This window comes from Tamandua tetradactyla, chromosome 17 (genome assembly GCF_023851605.1).
Source record: "Tamandua tetradactyla isolate mTamTet1 chromosome 17, mTamTet1.pri, whole genome shotgun sequence".
NCBI lineage: Eukaryota > Metazoa > Chordata > Mammalia > Pilosa > Myrmecophagidae > Tamandua > Tamandua tetradactyla.
Window position 1 is genome coordinate 3,825,905 of NC_135343.1, and position 20,401 is coordinate 3,846,305.

Consider the following 20,401-nt stretch of genomic DNA (forward strand, 5'->3'; position numbering starts at 1 on the left):
TTTCTAGAGGAAGTGGAACTTGAACTCAGTTTTGAGATCTCTTGGCTCTCCTGGGAGTAGGCATGCTTCCAAATGTCTGCCTTGAACTCGTCTTTCTTTGTGCCTTTGAGACCGTGGGCTCCTCCTCCAGCAGGATGCTGCCCAAAGTGAAGGAGGCTGTGCATCCCAAGACCAAGAGTGAAGACCTGGGAACATGCAAACCAATTTCCTTCCTTAAATACCGCTTGGAAAGCAGGAAACGGGAATAGGACTCCTGTGAGAGTGAGTGGGAGTTATTATTTTCAGGGAAAGTCACCTTGTGTGTGATGACATTGCATTGGGAAACACAATGGACCTTGGGTTCAACATCCTGCTCCTCAAAAACACCTGGGAAGAGCTGGGGGCCTTGTGAGGGGAAGAGTGGGGGCCTTGTGTATGCATCCGTGTCTTTCCTAGGAGGGGGCGAGCAGGCATTAGGAGGAAGTTTTCACCAAGGCCACTGAGAAGGCATAGATCAGCCTTTCCAAACCACGACCCATGCACACATTCCCAGGGAACTGTGAATTCATGAGAAATCTAAATATCTTGGGTTTTAATTTCAATGACAACCTAACAAAAAGTATTGCCAGCTCTTCTGGGATCAGGCTGAATGATCCATTATAAAGATATTGCCATCGGTTACTGGACTGCTTGTTCTCTGCAGTTACTTTAATAATTTCAGGCTCAGGAGAAAAGAGCAAAGGAGAACCTGATAGGTAAGCAGTGTCTTCTTCCAAAGGCTGCTGGAGCCTGAAGAAACGATCACAGCCCTTCCAAGGGAGAAGGGTGATGGGAGAAGTGAGTCACGCAGGGAACACGGTGGAGGCAGCATTCTCTAAAAGTATATTCCAGGTGGGAGAAGCAACTCCATCTCAGCAAGCCTGTATTATCCAGCACATGGAATTAGCAATGCCAACCATTAATTTAAAAAGTAATTAAAATTTAGGGCGGGCCACAGTGGCTCAGCAGGCAGAGTTCTCACCTGCCATGCTGGAGTCCCAAGTTCAATTCCTGGTGCCTGCCCATGCAAACAAAAAAAAAGAAAAAAAAGCAATTAAAATTTAATAATATATATTAACTACAATTGTATCAGGAATTTTTTTGTTCTGTTTGCTTTAATTCTCCAAAATTATTTGCCTATGACGTTTATGTCTAGTTCTAAATTTACAGAGTTAAGTAACATTTTGGTTAAAATAATGCAAATACTGGAGATATATGAGAATGCCTTTCTTTTAAACATTAGACTGTCATAGAATAATTTTTGATCTGGAAACGTTTTTGGAGATTGGATAGATAGGGAGCAGATGCCCCGACAGATGAAAGGACTCGTCCCAGGTCAGACAAAACAATTAGAGTCAGGGCTACGACGAGCTCCGACCCCTTTCCAGAGCACAGCTGCTGAGAAATGTGAACCGGGAAAGTGGATTACGTGCCCCATATGACTGAGCGGCAGTGCCTTTTCTAAAACAGAGGTCAGGACATTTAGGTTTCCTTTTGCTGAGACGGACTCGGGGAACACAACAGTGGACCAGACACAATAGAGAAGCAAGAAGAGAAATGCAAAGACAATATTTACCATAGTCCCTCCCCCTCCAGGAACCTAGCTCCCTCACATTTTGATAAGTGAAAGGATGAAAAATGACCCACGTCTCTCAGGACATCATCGGTGAAGCAAGGCTGATAAATTCTGAAGCTTGGGTTCATGTGTTTTGACCTTGAGTAGTGTTCTAGTTTGCTAGCTGCCAGAATGCAATATACCAGAAACAGAACGGCTTTTAAAAAGGGGGAATTTAATGAGTTGCTAGTTTACAGTTCTAAGGCTGAGAAAATGTCCCAATTAAATCAATTCTGTAGAAATGTCCAATCAAAGGCATCCAGGGAAAGATACCTTGGTTCAAGAAGGCCAATGAAGTTCAGGGTTTCTCTCTCTAGTGAGAAGGCACATGGTGAACACTGTCAGGGTTCCTCTCTCATCTGGAAGGACACATGGTGAACACGGCGTCATCTGCTAGCTTCCTCTCCTGGCTTCCTGTTTTATGAAGCTCCCCGGGAGGCATTTTCCTTCCTCATCTCCAAAGGTCACCGGCTTGTGGGCTCTCTGCTCTCATAGCTATGTCTTCTTCTCTGCTCCCTGTGAATCTTTCTCCAAAATGTTTCCTCTTTTATAGGATTCCAGTAAACGAAACAAGACCCACCCAAATGGGTGGAGACATGTCGTCACCTAACCCAGTTTAACAACCACTCTTGACTAAATCACATCATCCAGGGAGACGATCTAATCACAGTTTCAAACATACAGTATTGAACAGGGATTATTCTACCTTTATGAAATGAGATTTTGGTTAAAACATGGATTTTAATGAAATAATAGCAGTATTTTTATTATTAATTTTCAAGCTTTGGATTTGTGCTATTTGCAGTGAAGCCCATCTGAAGCATTGTAACATGACCTGTATTTCACTGCTTCCAGCCATTCACCAAATGATGCAGGAATGGCCCCAGGTACTACAGGTACCTTCCCATGTACGATATCCACTCATCTGCTGGGTTAGTTTGCTATATACCAGAACTGGAATGGATTTTAAAAAGGGGAATTTAATAAGTTACAAGTTTACTATTCTAAGCCTATAAAATTGTCCAAACTAAGGCACTAACAAGAGGTTACCTTCACTCAAGAAAGGCCGATGGGTCTGGGACACCTCTGTCAGCTGGGAAGTCACATGGCTGGCAGCTGCTGGTCCCTTGCTCCTGGGCTACGTGGCTTTTAGCTGTTCCTGTGGGGATTCCTCACTTTGCTTCTCCAGGGCTGGCTTTCATCTCTTGGCTTCCCTTGGCTCTCTTCAGGTTCTAGTTTAACATCTCATAGCAACGTTTGCTGGGCTCTGAACATCTCCAAACATCCGTGTCTCTGTCCTCTGAAGCAACTGTTCTTCGAGCATCTACATCTGCTCTCTCTTTCAGCTCTGAGGCTGCTGTCATTTCTCACTCTCTCCAAAATGTTTTCTCTTTTAAAGGATTCCAGTAAACTAATCAAGACCTACCTGGAATGGGTGGAGTCACATCTCATCTAATCAAAAGATCACACCCACAATTAGACGCGCCACATCTTCATGGAGATAATCTAATCAAAAGTTTCTGCCCCACAGTACTGAATCAAGATTAAAAGAAATGGCTATCCCACAAGATTAGATCAAGAACATGGTTTTTCTGGGGTACATAATGCTTCCAAACCAGCACACTTGCCCTTTGGTTTCTACGGTTGGCTTTCTTGGGCCCTGGCCCTGACTGCTGCTTTGCCTCATCTTCTCGGTTCTCCTCCGTAGAGCCCTCCTGCCCTGCTGCCCTGTGAACTTGCTGCCATTTCTCCCCTCCTCCTCCCTCCTGGGTCGGGACCCCCCACCTGCAGCCTCCCCAGGGCACCTGCCAGGGCACAACCTCCCAGAACTGTGAGTGAGCAGGGAGAGGGGGTTGAAGGGTCTACAATTCGCTTTAACAAGACTCAGTGTGCACCCGTGATGGAATGCATCTTCCTTCTCTGCTCAGGGCTCTTCATTCCCTTCTGAAGCTGTTTAATCAGGAATACATTCTCCATATGCACTGGGGCAGGACTCCTTCACCTGCCCACCCCTGACCTCCCAGAGGGTCTGAGGACAGAGTCAAAGGTGTGAATTTGGGTGTGAAAAAATTTTATCTTCAGTTTTTCCATCCTTAGACTGAAAATTGCATTTCCTTCTACGTACATAGGCAGCCAAGTGCAGGAGCAGGCAAAGACCAGCGGGTCCATCACAGCTGACATCTTGGGTCCTGTCAGTGACGTTACTCGGGTCGCAAATGTTTCCAAATATTGTTATTCTCATTGTTACTGCAAGATGACAGTCCTTATTCGACTTTCTACTAGATCTTATTATTTAGTGTGGTGCTGGTTTGAAAGGATTATATACCCTAGAAAAGCCATGTTTTAATCCTAATCCATCACGTGGAGGCAGTTTTTTGTAATCCCTATTCAGTCCTGTAGGTTGGAAACTCGATTAAATTATCTGCACAGAGATGTGACTCACCTGATTGTGGGTATTAACCTTGATTAGAGGGGGAGGTGACTCCACCCATCCCAGGTAGGTCTTGATTAATTTACTGGGATCCTTTAAAAGAAGAAACATTTTGGAGAGAGCCACAGCAGAGCTACGAGATCTGTGAGAGCCCATGCAGACAGAGACCTTTGGAGATTGTGCTGGTTTGAATCTGTGGTGGACCCCAGAAAAGCCATGTCCTTTAATCCTCATTCAATATTGAGCTGGGAGCATTTTGATTGTTCCCATGAGGATGTGACCCACCCTTTTGATCAGATAGCTTCCATGGAGTTGTGATTCCACCCATTAATCCTTTAAAAGAGAGAGTCTCTTTTTAGGCCAGGAGAAAGCCACAACAGAATGCCACAGAACCACAGAGCACAGAGTCCACGAGCCAGTGACTTTTGGAGATGAAGAAGGAAAATGCCTCTTGAGGAGCTTCATAAAAGAAGAAGTCGGGAGAGAAAGCTGAGAGACTGTGCCACGTGCCCTTCCAGCTGAGAGAAACCCTAAACTTCATCAGCCTTTCTTAAATGAAGGTAAGCCCTTGTTGGTGCCTTAATTTGGACATTTTTATAGACTCACTTTAATTGGGACATTTTCTCAGCCTTAGAACTGCAAACTAGCAACTTATTAAGTTCCCCTTTTTAAAAAGCCATTCCATTTAGGTGTATTGCATTCCAGCAGCTAGCAAACTAGAGCAGAGATGAAGAAGGAAAACGCCCCTGGGAGAGCTTCATGAAACAAGAAGCCTGGAGAGAAAGCTAGCAGATGCCGCCGTGTTCACCACATGACTTTCCAGTTGGAAGAGAAACCATAAACTTCACTGGCCTTTCTTAAGTGAAGGTAACCTTTTGTTGGTGCCTTAATTTGGACATTTTTATAGACTTGCTTTAATTGGGACATTTTCATGACCTTAGAAATGTAAACTAGCAACTTAATAAATTCCTCTTTTTAAAAGCCATTTCATTTCTGGTATATCGCATTCTGGCAGCTAGCAAAAAGTGTGTTAATAAAGGAGCATTTTTGTTACTACAGCAGATTGTTTTTTCTAACACATTGGTAACTGTATTTCAATATGATCAGTCTCCTTTGCAGTCCCATGTATTTATGTATTATTTTATTTGAAGAAGCTGAAGTTTTTATTGGCCACCCGTTCCCCAAAGGGCACCCGCGTCTGCCGTACAGGGCTTCAGAACTTGGGCATCGCTGGTCTCAGATACCACTTTGCCATCCACGATCCTACTGGTCGTGGTCTTGTGGGTGGTTTGCACGGAGCTGCTGCTGTCCAGGGCATCCCTGAGACCCATGTCCCTCCTGACTCTTAGCAGGGGGCGGTAGGTGGTGATCTCAACCTCCAGCTTGAACTTGATGCTCAGCAGGGCCTCTGCTCCTGGGCCTGGCACTGCCCCTCTGCCCAGGTTGTGCCAGCTCTGACTCCAGGTACAGCAGGACCTGTGGAGCTGCTCCTGCTGTAGGACGTAGTGGGCTCCCACCACCCACAGGCTGTTCTCCAAGCTGGCCCTCAGGTGTCTCATGGAGTCCAGGTTGATTTCCAAGGGTTGGACAGTACGTCTCAGCTCCATGAGTGTCATTTCAGCAGCTCCTATCTCTGAGGACTGAGAGGTGACCACTGTGGTGCTCTTGGCAATCTGCTGAGACCAGGACTTGTCCAGCTCCTCTCAGATCTTCTGAGCCAACTCATCACACTGGGCCTGGATGTCAGCCATGATCTTGCTGAGGTCCTGAGACTTGGGGGCACCCACCTCCACGGTCAGCCCAGAGCTGGCAATCTGGGCTTGTAGGTCCTTTTCTTCCTCCTCCTGGTTCTTCTTCACAAAGAGTAGCAACTCCTTGAGAGCCTCAACGTCCATCTCTAGCTGCAGCTGGGTGATGTGGGTGTGTCATCAGTGAGCTCGTGAGGCCCATGGACGTCGCTCTCCACAGACTGGCACATGGCCAGCTCCGTCTCGTACTTGACTCTGAAGTCATCAGCAGCCAGTTGGGCACTGTCAGTCTGCAAAAGAATGCGGGCATTGCATTGCCTACGGAATTTTCTAGGATCTGAACCATCGGTTCCTTGATGGTTTTCAGGTAAGTGACCCCAGTCCCTGACCTGGGGTCCGTTCTTCTTCAGGTGTTCCCAAATTGTGCCTTCCAGTCTCTGATTCTGTCTCCAACTCCTCACGCTGTCCAGGGAGGAAGCCAGGCGGTCATTCAAGGTCTGCATGGTCTCCTCGCCCTGGATGCCCTCCATTTCCGCCAGACCCCCGGCCATCCCACTGGCCAGGACCCTGGACCCCCAGACGCCCCAGGAGCTAGAGGAGCTAGACACGGAAATCTGGGAGCCTGAGCTGCTGGTGACTGCATAGATGCTGCCTGTGCTATGGCCCGACCGGACCTGGTGGCTGGGCAACTGGACAGAGCCCAGGGATTGGTACTCGGTGGAGCAGGTGGTGAAGTGCACGTTGGCTGCGGAGGAAGGCGAGAGGCTGGGACTCAGGTCATAGCTGCCAGTCCCATGTATTTTAACGTATTCATTTGAAAGGATTTTCTTCCGCAAAGGGATCCATAGGCTTCCCAGATGGCTGAAGGGGTTCATAGCACAAAACTTTTAATTACCTTGTGCTAGTGGGTAAGCAGCATGCGTAGCTGTGTCTTTGGTGAGATGAGAGGTGTTGGGTTTACCGGCCCCCTCTCCCACTCAGGGGCATAACCCCCAGGAGACCCCAGCGACTTGAGAGTCCACCAATGTCCTGGATGCTGTTTGGACCCCGTCTGACCTTCCCTTTACAGGGCATGTAGTGGCCCCACTCAACTGAGCTCAGCTCTGGAGTGACCATTCCTAGCAAGGAGTGCACAGGGTGCCAAGGAAAGGGAAGGAAACTGAGAGCCTGACCGAGGCCACAAACTGCCTTTGTGAAGCTGTGACATGCTTTTGATACCAGGCTTGGGGATGTGGTGGCGTCCAGCCAAGCCCAGCACCGATGGCAGTGTCCCATCTGGCTATGAGGCTGCAGAGAAGAAAATGGGCAGCTTCCACCCGTTGCCAACTGCCAAAGGCTGGAGATGCCCATGACAGCAGGGCCATCGTTAGAACTACAGACTGGCCTGGCTTGGTTGCAAACAGAGTGCCTCTCTCCCTCTGTGTGTCACGCTCGGCTAAAGCGTGCCCCCATCTCACAAGCACACCAGAGAAATCAGCTTCTGCTGGTCTTACTCACTGCCCTTCCTCTCCCTGAGGCTCAAACACAAGTCCAGGGAGACTCAGGAAGAGATCAAACCAGCAAACCTGTGCTGGCTCCAGATCATTCTATAACCATCCTCCTTGGGATGAGTTTCCCCCGAGGGGCATCTCAGTCCCCCAGGCAGAGACATCTCCCTGGTGGCTCTGCTGGACCTGTCTTCTCTAATTCCCAGAAGCAGGCAGGGTTCTCTCCTCTATCTGCCAATAGCCCTGTTCATCCCGGAAGTCAAACCATGTCACACACCCATTTTAGAAGACACTGTGGAGCCCCCAAGTAGAGGCACTGGCGGGCCTTGGACTTCTTAGCTCCATGGTTGGGACACTCGAGTGGGTGATGGTGGCGGATGCAGTTAGGAGAAGGGATATGCCCTGGCTTTGCTGTGAGTCCACCAAGCCACCACCCCTTCCCTTTAAGCCCACTTCTCCTCCAGGCTGGTCTCGGAATCTCCCCATGTCCAGGGCAGGCTGCCCTCTGCTCTTCCCCAGAATGCTTCCCAAAGGCCACCACTGCTCCCAACATGTTCATCTAGAAAGCTGTTAAAATACACGCGAGGCCTTATATGAGCCACCCCACCTTTCTTCCAGAATAAATGCAGTCAAATGTTGCCCTAATAATCCTAGGCTCATCATGCAGTTGAATCTTCAAATGTCAGTAAAATAACCTTCAACCTTTTCCTCCACTGCGGAGAGAGAAATTCTGTAACTCCTTTGGTCTCATCCAAAACTTCTTCAAAATGTCAAGTTCTGCCCACAAAATTCAAGTTCTCAGTTGGAGAAAAAAACTTGTTCAAAATGTCTGTGAATTAGCTCTCCATGGTACTAAACTAATTTGTTTTCCCTGCTGGTTTTTGGCCAGTGAAAAAGCACCCATTGATTTCACTTTTGCTTCACATGGCTCCTTTATGTATGTATTGTAGGTATTTATTTTTGAGATATAATGCACATACCCTAAAATTCACCCTCTTAAACTGGGCAATTCGGTGGCTTTGTGTATATTCACTGATTTGTACAATCATTGTGATTATCTAATTCCAGAACATTTTCATCACCCCAGAAAGAACGTCCTTACCCACTGGCAGTCATTTCTTATTCTCCACCCCCTCTGAGCCCCCTCCCCAGCCCCTGGCGACCACTGATCTAATTCTTATCGCTATGGATATGCCTGCTTCTCTATTTTTTTTTTAATTCAACCTTCTGAATACAGGAATCCAATCCAGCCCTACAAAACGAGCAGCTCCTTAGTGCGGGCCCACTGTACGCTCTGAAAGGGGTACCATGCTATGCTCTCTTTACTCAGATTGCCAAGAAAGAGAGGCAGGGGGCCACACAGAGCCCCACCAGGGACTGGGGGTTAAGGAGAAACCCCAGGCACTCTCACTTAGGAAACAAAAACACTTTTTGTTAGCAAGAAGGCTGCTGATAATCGTGGAGAATGTTTGCCAATCTCAGAAACCTTTGTTTTCTAATTCCTGGGAAGCCCTAGCAGGCAGTGGCTGGCTTCCAATGCAAACAGGAACAAACGTCAACGTCTGTGGACTGGAAACTTGATTTTCTTGAGCAGAGTCCACTTGGGCCCCATTTGCCTTCACAGCAAGCACTGGTCGAACCTGGTATTGTTCAACTGGCATCCAGTTATTACAGCACCAGGTACCCGAAGTCCTGTGAGATGAAAGCAACTTTAGAGAGAGCTTTGGAGAATTCGACTTAGCCTTAAGACATGTAAACAGAGGCACATTGATTTTGCGTGAAATTTTTTTTAATGAATCTATAGATATTCTAAATACACTCTGAATTTTGAACGTATAGTACCATGCATTTTCAACTACCAATATAAAAGGATGTTTTGTTTGTTGTTTTTAAATTAAAGTTCTGAACAATTTTCAGCAGCGATTTTTTCTTAAAGGAGAACCTATAATTGGTGTGTAAATGTTTTCACCCTGGTCTTACTTTGTTCAATTCATTTTTTCTTCTTTACACACTTTAATATCATGTCCTCATTTATAATCTCTAATGTTAATAGCAATATATGTCTCTAATATTAATAGCAATATATGAGTTTTATATCAAAAGATATTTACCATATTAGGAGTTAAAACAAAGAATTTTTAAAAAATTATTTATTCACTCTTTTTAAGATACATAAACCAATGGCGCATTGGTTAACAAAATATTATTAAAATATTAATAAAATATTATTAAAAAACAGCTGTATTTTCTGAAACAACAAATTTTGTGAGAAGAGTGGCATTGTTTTGTATTTTTGCAAATCTCTTCAAATTCAGTGTCTGGCTCAATAGAAAACAGCTATAGTCTCATATCTACTTCTTTGTTTCTTATAACAGTTTTATTGAGACATATTTGATATCCCATACAACTCACTGTTTAAAGTCTACAACCCAGGCATAATTTTGCAATAATCATGTATTAGTCATTTGGAAAATATGGGTTCACTGAGTTACACGGATCTTTCAAATATTGAGAGAATTCAATGTGCAATCTTAAAAAGTGTGGTTTCTTTCTGTTAACCATCAGTATCATCAGAAAATAATTTAAGTGTCAGGAAACTGTCAAATTCATGATAGCAGGTCTTCTAAAATTCTAACACTCACTTGAGGGTTTAAATTTTCTCATAAGCAGCAAAAGCTGCCAGTGATTTTCTTGAAGTGACAGATTCCCTTGGTTCATTTTCAAGAAAATGTCTGCAAATGCCCAAGCCTGGATAATCATAGTTTGTCGATTAGTTTGTTCTTGCAAGTAGAAATGATGTTCCATGGGAAAAGGGGCTAGTTCAGCTCATAAGACAATCGCTCACCTGCTATACCTCAAGAAAACCATTGCAGTTTGACACACAGCCGTGTGGTTCCCATTTTGTCATATCAAATGTTAAAAAGGGCTGAGATTTATATTAGCTAGGGTTCTCTAGAGAAACGGAATCAACAGGAAATATCTGTAAATATAAAATTTATAAAAGTGTCTCACATAACTGTGGGAATGTAGAGTCCAAAATCCGTAGGGCAGGCTGTGAACTGAATCCTCCTTAAAAGCCTTCCAGTGATTAGATTGAGTATCACTCATTGCAGAAGACACTCCCCTTGGCTGATTACAAATGGAATCAGCTGCGGATGTAGCCGGCGTGATCATGATTTAATTCCATGAAATGTCCTCATAGCAACAGACAGGTCAGCACTTGCCCAACCAGACAAACAGGCACCACCATCTGGCCAAGCTGGTACATGAACCTGACCATGACAAGATTTAACAAAACCAGTGCATGTTTTCATTAAAGACGCTCTTAATGTGGACCCATCTTTTCTCCCCTTGTGGGTAGCGGAGACCAGATTGGCGGAATGGTGCTGTGAGCCAGGGCCACGCTGAGGTGGCAGCAGTTTTACCCACCATGCTGGTTTGAAATGATGTATGTCCCCTAGAAAAGCCATGTTTTAATTCTAATCCCATTTTGTAAAGGCAGCCGTTTCTTCTAACCCCTATTCAGTACTGTATGTTTGAAACTGTAATGAGATCACCTCCTTGGAGATGTGATTTAATCAAGAGTGGTTGTTAAGATGGATTAGGAGGAGGTGTGTCTCCACCCATTTGGGTAGGTCTTGCTTAGTTTACTGGAATCCTATAAAAGAGGAAACATTTTGGAGAAAGAGATTCTGAGAGAGCAGAACAACACAGCCACAAGAAATAGATAGTTTACCAGCCAGTGACCTTTGGAGATGAAGAAGGAAAACGCCTCCCAGGGAGCTTCATGAAACAGGAAGCAGGAGAGAAAGCTAGCAGATGACGCCATGTTCACCACATACCTTTCCAGATGAGAGAGAAGCCCTGACTGTGTTCACCATGTGCCTTCTCACTTGACAGAGAAACCCTGAACTTCATTGGCCTTCTTGAACCAAGCTATCTTTCCTTGGATGGCTTTTAAAAGCCATTCCACTTCTGGTATATTGCTTCCTGGCAGCTAGCAAACTAGGACACCCACCCTGTTTTTGCTGCAGCAGTACAAATGGCAATATGATGAAAAAGACAAATTATTTCTTAATATTACTGTTAAAATAATTTTGACATCATCAGTCCCCTGGAAAAATCTCAGGGACCCCCAGGGATCCACACTTTGAGACCTGCTGCTCTATGGCTCTATGCAAGTTGCAATTAGATGACACAAGTGACTCCTATAGGGAACTGCTCTGATCCCCCAAACTAGTTTTGTCGTCACTGCTCCACCCGACGGTCCATACGGTACACATTTCATTGGGAGACGCAATCATTTCTGAAGGTCTTTTCTCCAGTCCCGTGAATCTAATTTTAACACATTTTCACGCAACTGTGACGACCATATATGAATATGGTTTTGACTTAGTTTTAATTTTCTGTGCTTCTGTAGGTCTTGTGACTGTAGCACATTTTGGAGGGAGAGACACAAACCCAGAGTAAACTATAGAGTGCCTAAAGAAGGCAAACATCAGAATACTGGTCGTGTGTTCCAAGACTTCAGAGAGGAGAGCAAATGCACATAAGCCTCTTTGGCCAAAGGGAGTTTATTTTAATCCCCGTTTTCTCGGGTCTACCCTAAATGGTACTGGATTTAAGATCCAGGAGATTTAAGCTGTGAGCTCCTTCTTATTTTTCAAAAATCGTAAGGAGTCATATCCTTCAGGCTCTGACTGGAGCTTAGATCATGTAAGTATGCAATCCACATCCATGTCATCGTGATAACAATATTTCCAGACTGATAATGACAAAATTTAAAAGGAAAATTTTTAAATTTTAAATATTTTAAAATTTTAAAAGGAAAATTACCCTCGTGCAGAAGAATGCCATTTTGACCACTCTTGCTTTGAGCAGTAGAGAATCTACCAAACATATTCTGAACTATCACACATAAGTAAATTCATCAAATGCTTATCTAAAACAAGAAAACTCTTTCTCTAGCTGCCATGGTGAGAAATTTAATTAACCTATTAAAGGAGCTGAAACAGTAGTGGACACAACTGATTTTGGAACTTCTGAGGTTACTTCTTCTTCAACTATACATGATTTTTCTTTGGTTTTGCCTTTTGGGTGCACCGGCTCCAGTACGATGTGCAGAGCTCTAGGCAGTGGCTGTCTTGAATCTCTTTGTGAAAATACCATGTGAGCTGAGATCGGAGCGCTAAGTGAGCCCACCTGCCCGCTACACACACCTGCCCATGAGCCAGACACCGTACACATTTTTTCCGGGGAGTTTCACTGGGATAATTATCACCCAGGGCTGAGAAAGCAGTTTAGGCATTTTCAACTAATCCAATAAAATTTATAGAAACTAAAGTGACTGTAAGAGGCGGAACGTAACATTAAAGGTAGGATCATAGAAAACATGAAACTTGCAACTGTGTCCAAAATGCAGGCAAAGGGCAATACTAGCATAGCATTTACTATCTGTCATCATTGTAATTATCATAGACATTTTTAAAGTAAGGTAGTAGGTGTTGCTACTAAAGGGCCACTGATTTTTAGAATCTTAGGTCATATGGTAGAAAAGTTCAAAGACAGTCTCTTTCCCTCTCCCTCTTTTTTTTAACTAAGGAGCTGCTTTATTTAGGTCTACTCTTCTGCTCTATATTTCCAAGTGCCTAAACATTAAAATAGACAGCGTGGTGTGAAGTGTGGTACGGAGACTCGGAGCTGGGTTTGAATCCTGCCCACCCCCATACCAATGGCATGACCTCAGACAAGGTCATTTAACCTTCCTAAGCCAAGGAGCCTCATTTGACGCCAGATGGTGTATTAGGCATGGTTCTCCAGGAAACAGAACTGATATGACCTGAGATTTTTATAAGAATTGTCTCACCTGACTGTGGGGATGGGCAAGTCCAAATCTCAGGGACGTGCTGCAAGCTGGGAACTCTGCTGAGGGTTTTCGATGAATTCTTCAGGAGAAGCTGGTGGCTGAAGCAGAGATGGCAATTCTCTCTTTGGACTGCTGAAATCATCCCTTCTCCATTTAAAGCCTTCAGCTGATGGGCTGTGACTTCTCTCATTCCTGAGGGCAATCCCAATTGATTGTGGATGTCAACAGCCAAAAGTGCCATCAGCTAACTGATGATTTAGATCCATGAACCATCCGCACAGTAACAACCCGGCCAGGGCTTGCTTGACCAAGCAACTGACACCAAAACCTGGCCAAGTTGACACAGGCACTTAACCATCACAGGTGGAGACAACGCCGACTTGTATGGATTGGGATGAGGCTTAAATGCAATAATTCTTTAACAGACTTGCACTGAGCCTTGCAAAGACAGGCTCTTAACAGCCAACGTTTCCTAATCTTTACACAGTGAGTTGACAAGGGACCTTATTGCCCAAGAGTGCAGCCCACAGCTGCCTGGGCGCCCTGGGACCTGGGAGGGTTGCAAGTTGGGTGGTGAGAGCAAGCTGCAGGGAGGGTGGCTGAAAGGAGCCGGGGCAGCCAGAGGGAACAGAGGCAAACCCTGCAAGGACATGCCCCAAAGAGGGTGGGGAATTGCGGGGGCGGGACAAAGGGGGAACCTCACAGGGCAAGTGCTGGCACGGCCGTTGGAGTCATGGTGCCAAGGCTGCATGGAAAGTCCTAATGGCTGAGCTCAACAGCTTTTATCCAGTCAATTAAATCAACAGCTTCACCTCCTCTCCCCCTTGCCCCGATGAGTCCACAACCGGGCAGCGGGATTGAGCAACTGGCAGGTCCCATTGCCAACGGCAGACGACATCAGATTCAGCGTCCTGCCCATAGCAATCAGGTTCCTGGAAAGAGTGGCAGGACTGTGCTTGAGGAAGGCGCTGTCCCCTTTGTGCATGACTTGTAGGGAATCAGTTGGGTTGTTGGCTGAGGCCCCAACCATCAAAGGCTGCCAGAGACACAGAGGCGCTGACTTCATTAAGTCTCATCAAGAAGACTTTCAGTTAATGCCGATCAGGTTTTTTTATTTTTCAAATTTTAATGATCTTTTTTAATGAGCTATACGTTTGCATGGTGCACAATTCAAAAGATATGAAACAATGTAGAGTGAAAAGTCTTTCCACCCCATCCCCGATTACTTGGTTCCCCTCCCAGGAGGCAACTGGTACTGTGTTTTTTTGGGTTTCCTTCTGGAGACAGCTTATGGATATGGACACACACCCAATCACACCCATAAAGAAGAAGGTGATTAGGGTCGCAATTTAATAGGAAACATTATGCAAGCATTGCAATATCCTTTTTCCTTCACTTAAGGAGAAAATAGTATTAGTTTTTCATATTGCAAGATAATGCAAGCTATTTATAGAAAACACAAAAAGGAAAAGGAAGAAAATGAAGGGTTGCCCATTTTCTCACCGTTCAGAGATGATCTCAGTGACCCACACTTATTTACACTTCCTTCTAGTACTTTTTTCTGTACACACAATATATCGCACTGGGGTCTTTTTGTTTACTCTCAATATAGTGTTTCAACCTTCCCAAATCATCAAATATTCTTCTATGCATCATTTTTAGAGGCTTGTTTCTATGTCCCATAATTTATTTAACCACAGCCTCACATTTGAAGCTAAAGTTGATATAATTTTGCACCAGTATAACCCCCACTTATTATATATGAGTCTTTGTTGACTGATGAATTTGGGTCTAGATGCAAATTTCCCAATAGAGGGAAAGAACTGGGCTTGTCTTGACTACTTTTATTCCCTGTGCCCAGTGCCTGGTTATAGGAATTTAACAATTAAAAAAAACACATCTGCAATTAAAAATGCAAGTTTTAAGTGAAAGGATTTTATGGGTTGGATTGCTGATATAAGTTGCATTTTGGAAAGCAAGACATTTCTTTCACCCATAGCTACAAAATCTTGGTGAAGATATGCCTGGGATTTGTCCATCCTTCTCAGAGGAGGAATTGTGGCTGGGGAGTAGGGGTGGGGGGATGGGTTACGTACCAGAACGAGGACACAATTCTTTAGCAAGCAGCACTCTGAGTCCTGCTGTGTTAGGACAAAAGAACACATGTCACACTGCTGGAGTCACCTGGCTATGGGACAGCCATGCCAGCAATGAACATAAGAGGAGTGCCCTTTGTACAAGTGGCCGTAGGACACAGCCACTCAACACGTTACAAAAAGCTACTTTCTCAAAACAAGTCCCTGTTCCTTGGGGATGTTTTACTAGAGAGTCACAAGGCCACTGTGGTCTTCTTTGTAATCAATCTAATGGAGGCAACAGAACCCTTTAGTTTGTTCAGCCTGTGAAGAAATCTTTCCCCGTCACCAAGAGTGAGCCCACAGAGGGAACAAAGAGGGGGGCAAAGAAGGAGGGGAGTTCCCCATCACCAAGAGTGAGCCCACAGAGGGAACAAAGAGGGGGGCAAAGAAGGAGGGGAGTTCCCCATCACCAAGAGTGAGCCCACAGAGGGAACAAAGAGGGGGGCAAAGAAGGAGGGGAGATGGTGCCATACTAGGGGTGCCCTGCCACGACCCAGCTGAAGGCACTGCGTGCTGGCACAGCCCCCAGCCTGGCCGCAGGGTCCTGAGACCCCACCACCCGCCTGCTGTGACCCCCGCCTTCCCCCTTTCTAAAGGAACCTGCCCCGGGAGGCCAGACCCCCAGGCAGCTCATACATGTGGGAAGACCCCTCGGCAAACTTTTGACCTTGAACACATTTGCAAAGAGAGCAGTGGAACAATCACAGCTTTTTCCTTCCTGGAAACTGGAATGCTGACTTCTGTATGTAGAAGGGTGCGCTCTCTTCCTTGGGTGCTTCCCTGGAGGTGCAAGAAGCGCTTGTGCTGCTTGTGCATCTTTTCCTGAACCCCTTTGAAACACGGGTGTAGGGAGTTCCCTCTAAATGGTATTTTTCCCGTGAACTTGGCCCACGATGAACTCACAAGGGGCCCAGCATCTCAGAGAAAGGGCAGTTCTGCCTCTGGCGGGAATCAGATCGGATCAGAGAAGGCTCATAAAATCAACAGTATAAACTATGGATCAGATGCATCTCTCTCTTTTTTTTTTTTTTTAATATTTTTATTGAGAGATCTTCCTACACATACAGTTCATACAGAGTGCACAGAGGTTCACAATACCATCACATGGTTGTGCATTCATCACCATGATCATTTTTAGAACATTTGCATCACTCCAGAAAAAAAGAAATATAAAGAAAAAAGAAAACCGTGGGACTCATACATCCCATGCCTCTTACCCCTCCTTCTCACTGACCACTAGTATTTCAGATTACCTAATTTATTCTACCCCTTATTCTCCCTATTATTTATTTAGCTATATTTGTTAACTTCATCTGTCCATACCCTGGATAAAAGGAGCAACAGACCCAAGGTTTTCACAATCACATGGTCACATTGTAAAAGCTACATCGTTTTACAATTGCCTTCAAGAATCAAGGTAGGGCGGGCCACGGTGGCTCAGCAGGTAAGAATGCTTGCCTGCCAAGCCCGAGGACCCGGGTTCGATTCCCGGTGCCTGCCCATGTAAAAAAAAAAAGAATCAAGGTACTGGAAAACAGCTCCACAGTTTCAGGTGCTTCCCTGCAGCAACTCAATGCATCAAAAACTAAAAAAGGATAGCTATATAATGCGTAAGAACAGCCTGCAGGACAGCCTCTGGACTCTGAAATCTCTCAGCCACTGAGACTTTATTTTGTCTCATCATCTCTCTCTTCCCCCTTTCATCAAGAAGGCGTTCTCAAACCTGTGATGCTGGGTCCTAGCTCATCCCAGGAGTCATGTTCCACGTTGCCAGGAAGATTTACAACCCTGGGTGCAGCTCTTCTTTTTTTTTTTTATTGTGGAATATAACACATATACCAAAAAAACAATACATTTCCAAGTACATTTTAACTAGTAGTTACAGAACAGATTTTAAAGTTTGGTACAGTTTACAGTTCCATGATTTTCATTTCTTCTTCCAGTTGCTCAAAGACACTGGGGACCAACAGAAATATCAATATGATTCAGCACCATACTCATTTGTTAAATCCTGTCTTCTCTGTTATACTCCTCCTTCTCTCTTTTTTTGTGAAAAATGACACATAGAAAAAAAACCCAATAATTTTCAAAGGACAGCACAACAATTAGTTGTGGAACAGATTTCAGAGTTTGGTATCGGTTACAATTCCACAATTTTAAGTGTTTACTTCTAGCTGCTCTAAGGTACTAGAGTCAAAAAGAAATATCAGTATAATGATTCAGCACTCATACTCGTTTGTTAAACCTGACCTTCTCTGTATAACTCCACCATCACCTTTGATCTTTCTCCTCGGCTCTTCTTTAGATTTTAAATTTTACTTTCAAATGATTAAAGACCCACTGGACGTTGTAAAGAGTCCCAGGTACCCCTCCTCGCCTCCCCTCCGCAGCCCCGGCTTGCGTTGCTGTAGGACAGTCAAAACAGGCACGGAAAGTGCCTTTGCTGCTGTCACCCCTTTCCTCTGTGACCTCTGGCAGGGCAGGGATGGAAACTTTAACCTCCACATACAAGGGAAAACTGGGTTTCACCTCCTGCTGAGACTTCTATGGCCAGGTTCAAGTTCCCACATTCCACTGCCCTGGGCCATTTTTTTTTTTTTTTTTTTTTTTTTTTTTTTTTAAGGAAAGACAGAGAGAAGGAAGGAAGGATAGAAGGAAGGAAGGAAGGAAGAAAGGGAAACATCTTTAAACATTTTCTTGTTTTATTGTATTCTGTTTCTCCGTTTTTGTTACATGGGCTGGGGCCGGGAATCGAACCGAGGTCCTCCGGCATAGCAGGCAAGCACTTTGCCCGCTGAGCCACCGCGGCCCGCCCTGCCCTGGGCCATTTTGGTTGCCTCTTTGGACAAAGAATTATTGTCTCCCCAAAGACCTGCTCGTCCCACATCCTGAATCTTAGGCTTCCCTGTTCCTGCTCCCTGTTTCTATGGGGAGGGAAAGTGGCATCTTTGGGGTTCTTTACTGCCATGGGACTTAAATGGTCTTTTTTTAAAAAAATTATTTTTTAGTATTTTTTTTTTTAATTACAGACCCTCAGGAAAGTTGAGAGTTGGTCAGACTCATTTGGAACAAACAATCCTTCCCTATTGGGGGATTATTAGTATTATTATTTTTAACTGGAAACATTGGCCTTTAAGTCCTCCCTTCGCCTTGTGACAGAAAATCTCTATCACTGAGACTCTCTTATTCAAGGGATTGGGACTGTCAACCAGTATTTGAAAAAGTAGGACTTAAAAAAAGTGATTCATATAACTTATAAACCTTATTTTAACCTGGCTCATATGAATGTGTTCATTTTCCCTCATTATTTTAAACTGCTATTCTACCACAAGGAGAATATGTCATAATTTAACCACACCCTTACTCAGGGGCATTTAGGTGATTTTCACTATTTTGCTGTTTTTATAACTTCCTTATGTTCTCAAGGATAGAAACCTAGAAGCAGAATAGTTTGGCAGAAAGGTGTGTCTTCTTACAACACTTTATACAGTTATTTACAAAATATTCTACTGAATTCAATTGGCTAGCATTGTATAGGATTTTTACAACAAGATTCATCAATGAGATTGATCACTAGCCTTCTAATGTTAAGCTCTTCCTCTCCCTTCCTCACTCCCCAAGGAGGGGGGAACCGAGCTAGATTCCAGGACTCAGATGGCACCAAGCTTACAGATGTCACATTATGCGCACTGCTGAGGTCCTCCCCAAGGGGGAAGGGAGGCTGGCCAATCAGGGCTTACCTCCTGGGAGGGGGAGCAGGTCCTCTTCTCCCTCTCCCACCCCCATAAGCAGTGCCCACACTTGTCCCCGCCAGCTCGGCAAGGGGCGGGTGGAAAGTTTTGAGTTTAGATGGGGAGAGAGACTCTAGCCTCATGCCCTGTCCTGTGCCACACAAAATTGCCAGGTAGCATGTGTGCGTGCGTGTGTGTGTGTGTGTGTGTGTGTATGTGTGTGTGTTGGAGGGGAGGGGTTAGTTAGAAAATAGACCTGCTATATGCCATTTAAAATTGAAGTTGCTCCGTCAGAAACCTGTTAACATCCAGTGAGGTTCCCACGGCAGCAGTTAAGGTGCAGCTCGACACAAGCGCTATGCGACTGAGGTAACACAAAACGCTTTTTGGTGGAAACTAAAGCCAACCATTGATCACCGGGATGTAAGATGAAGAAGGCAGGATGTGGAGGCTGGCTGCGCGGGTTTCACTTCCAGAGCCACAGTTTTACTTGCTGGTGGCCTTGCAGAGCTGCTCAATCTTACTTCTCAGTTTACTCATCTGCAAAGTGGGGGCAGAGAACGGTGTGCCGATATACCGAATGAGGTGATATCCTGCAAATGTTTAGAACGCGGTCTCACAGTCAATTAATTCTAGATATTGTGTTTAAATTCTGACTCAGTCTGGTGGAACTGAATTTAGCAAGCATCCAAGGTCGGATTCAAGAGCAGCAAGTTCTACGCGACGGGCCCTGTGCCTGCCCCCCTCCCCCCTCCCCCCTGCCCCCCTCTCCCAAGCCTCCCTGGACAAACGGTGCCTGCAGAGGTTCAGCCCCAGCTTCCACCTAACCCCCCACTTTCCTCTCCAGGGTGATGCTTCTCTGATTCCACTCCAGACCAGTTCTTCCCCTTTGATTCCCTTCCCCTTCCATTCCTGTTAATCAGCGTTCTTTCCTCTTTCAATTTTTGCGGAGTTTAGGAAAACTGCTCTTCCTCCCTTTATTTCATTTACCTACCTCCCCTCCCCCCATCATGGTCCTAGGCTCAACCCTGTCAGTGATAGAGGAGAAAGGGCGCCCCACCTGAAAGATAAGCTCACAGCATAGAGGTCCAACAGCCTCAGGGCAGCAGAAGGCACTGGGCCAGGCTGCCCCTGACCATTAACACCTGAGTGCCGACTAGGACTAGGCCTCGCCTGGTCACCACTGCTGGGTAAGGAGGGAGGGCTCAGCTCACCCCGAAGGAGCTGGCTTCCCACCTGAGGCTCCAGGTGAGGGCACCTGTGCTCACAGGCAGGGGCCAGGGCGGTCTGACTGCTGGAGTTTGGGTTGAGGGCACTCGGCAAACAGCCTGCGAGTGTGACCTGAGCCCTGTGCTCTAAGTAAGGGC

The 20,401-nt window shown here is 45.3% G+C and overlaps 1 long non-coding RNA gene and 1 pseudogene across 1 annotated transcript; both read right to left on the reverse strand.

The window, feature by feature from the left end:
- Positions 1-5,227: 5,227 nt before the first annotated feature.
- Positions 5,228-6,687, reverse strand: LOC143661083 (keratin, type I cytoskeletal 18 pseudogene; annotated as a pseudogene).
- Positions 6,688-8,231: 1,544 nt separating this feature from the next.
- LOC143661470 (uncharacterized) lies at positions 8,232-13,744 on the reverse strand. Its single transcript, XR_013164617.1, has 2 exons — positions 13,166-13,744; positions 8,232-8,991 (listed from the first exon to the last, which is right to left on the reverse strand). It is a non-coding gene; the product is annotated as an uncharacterized LOC143661470 (long non-coding RNA).
- Positions 13,745-20,401: the final 6,657 nt, after the last annotated feature.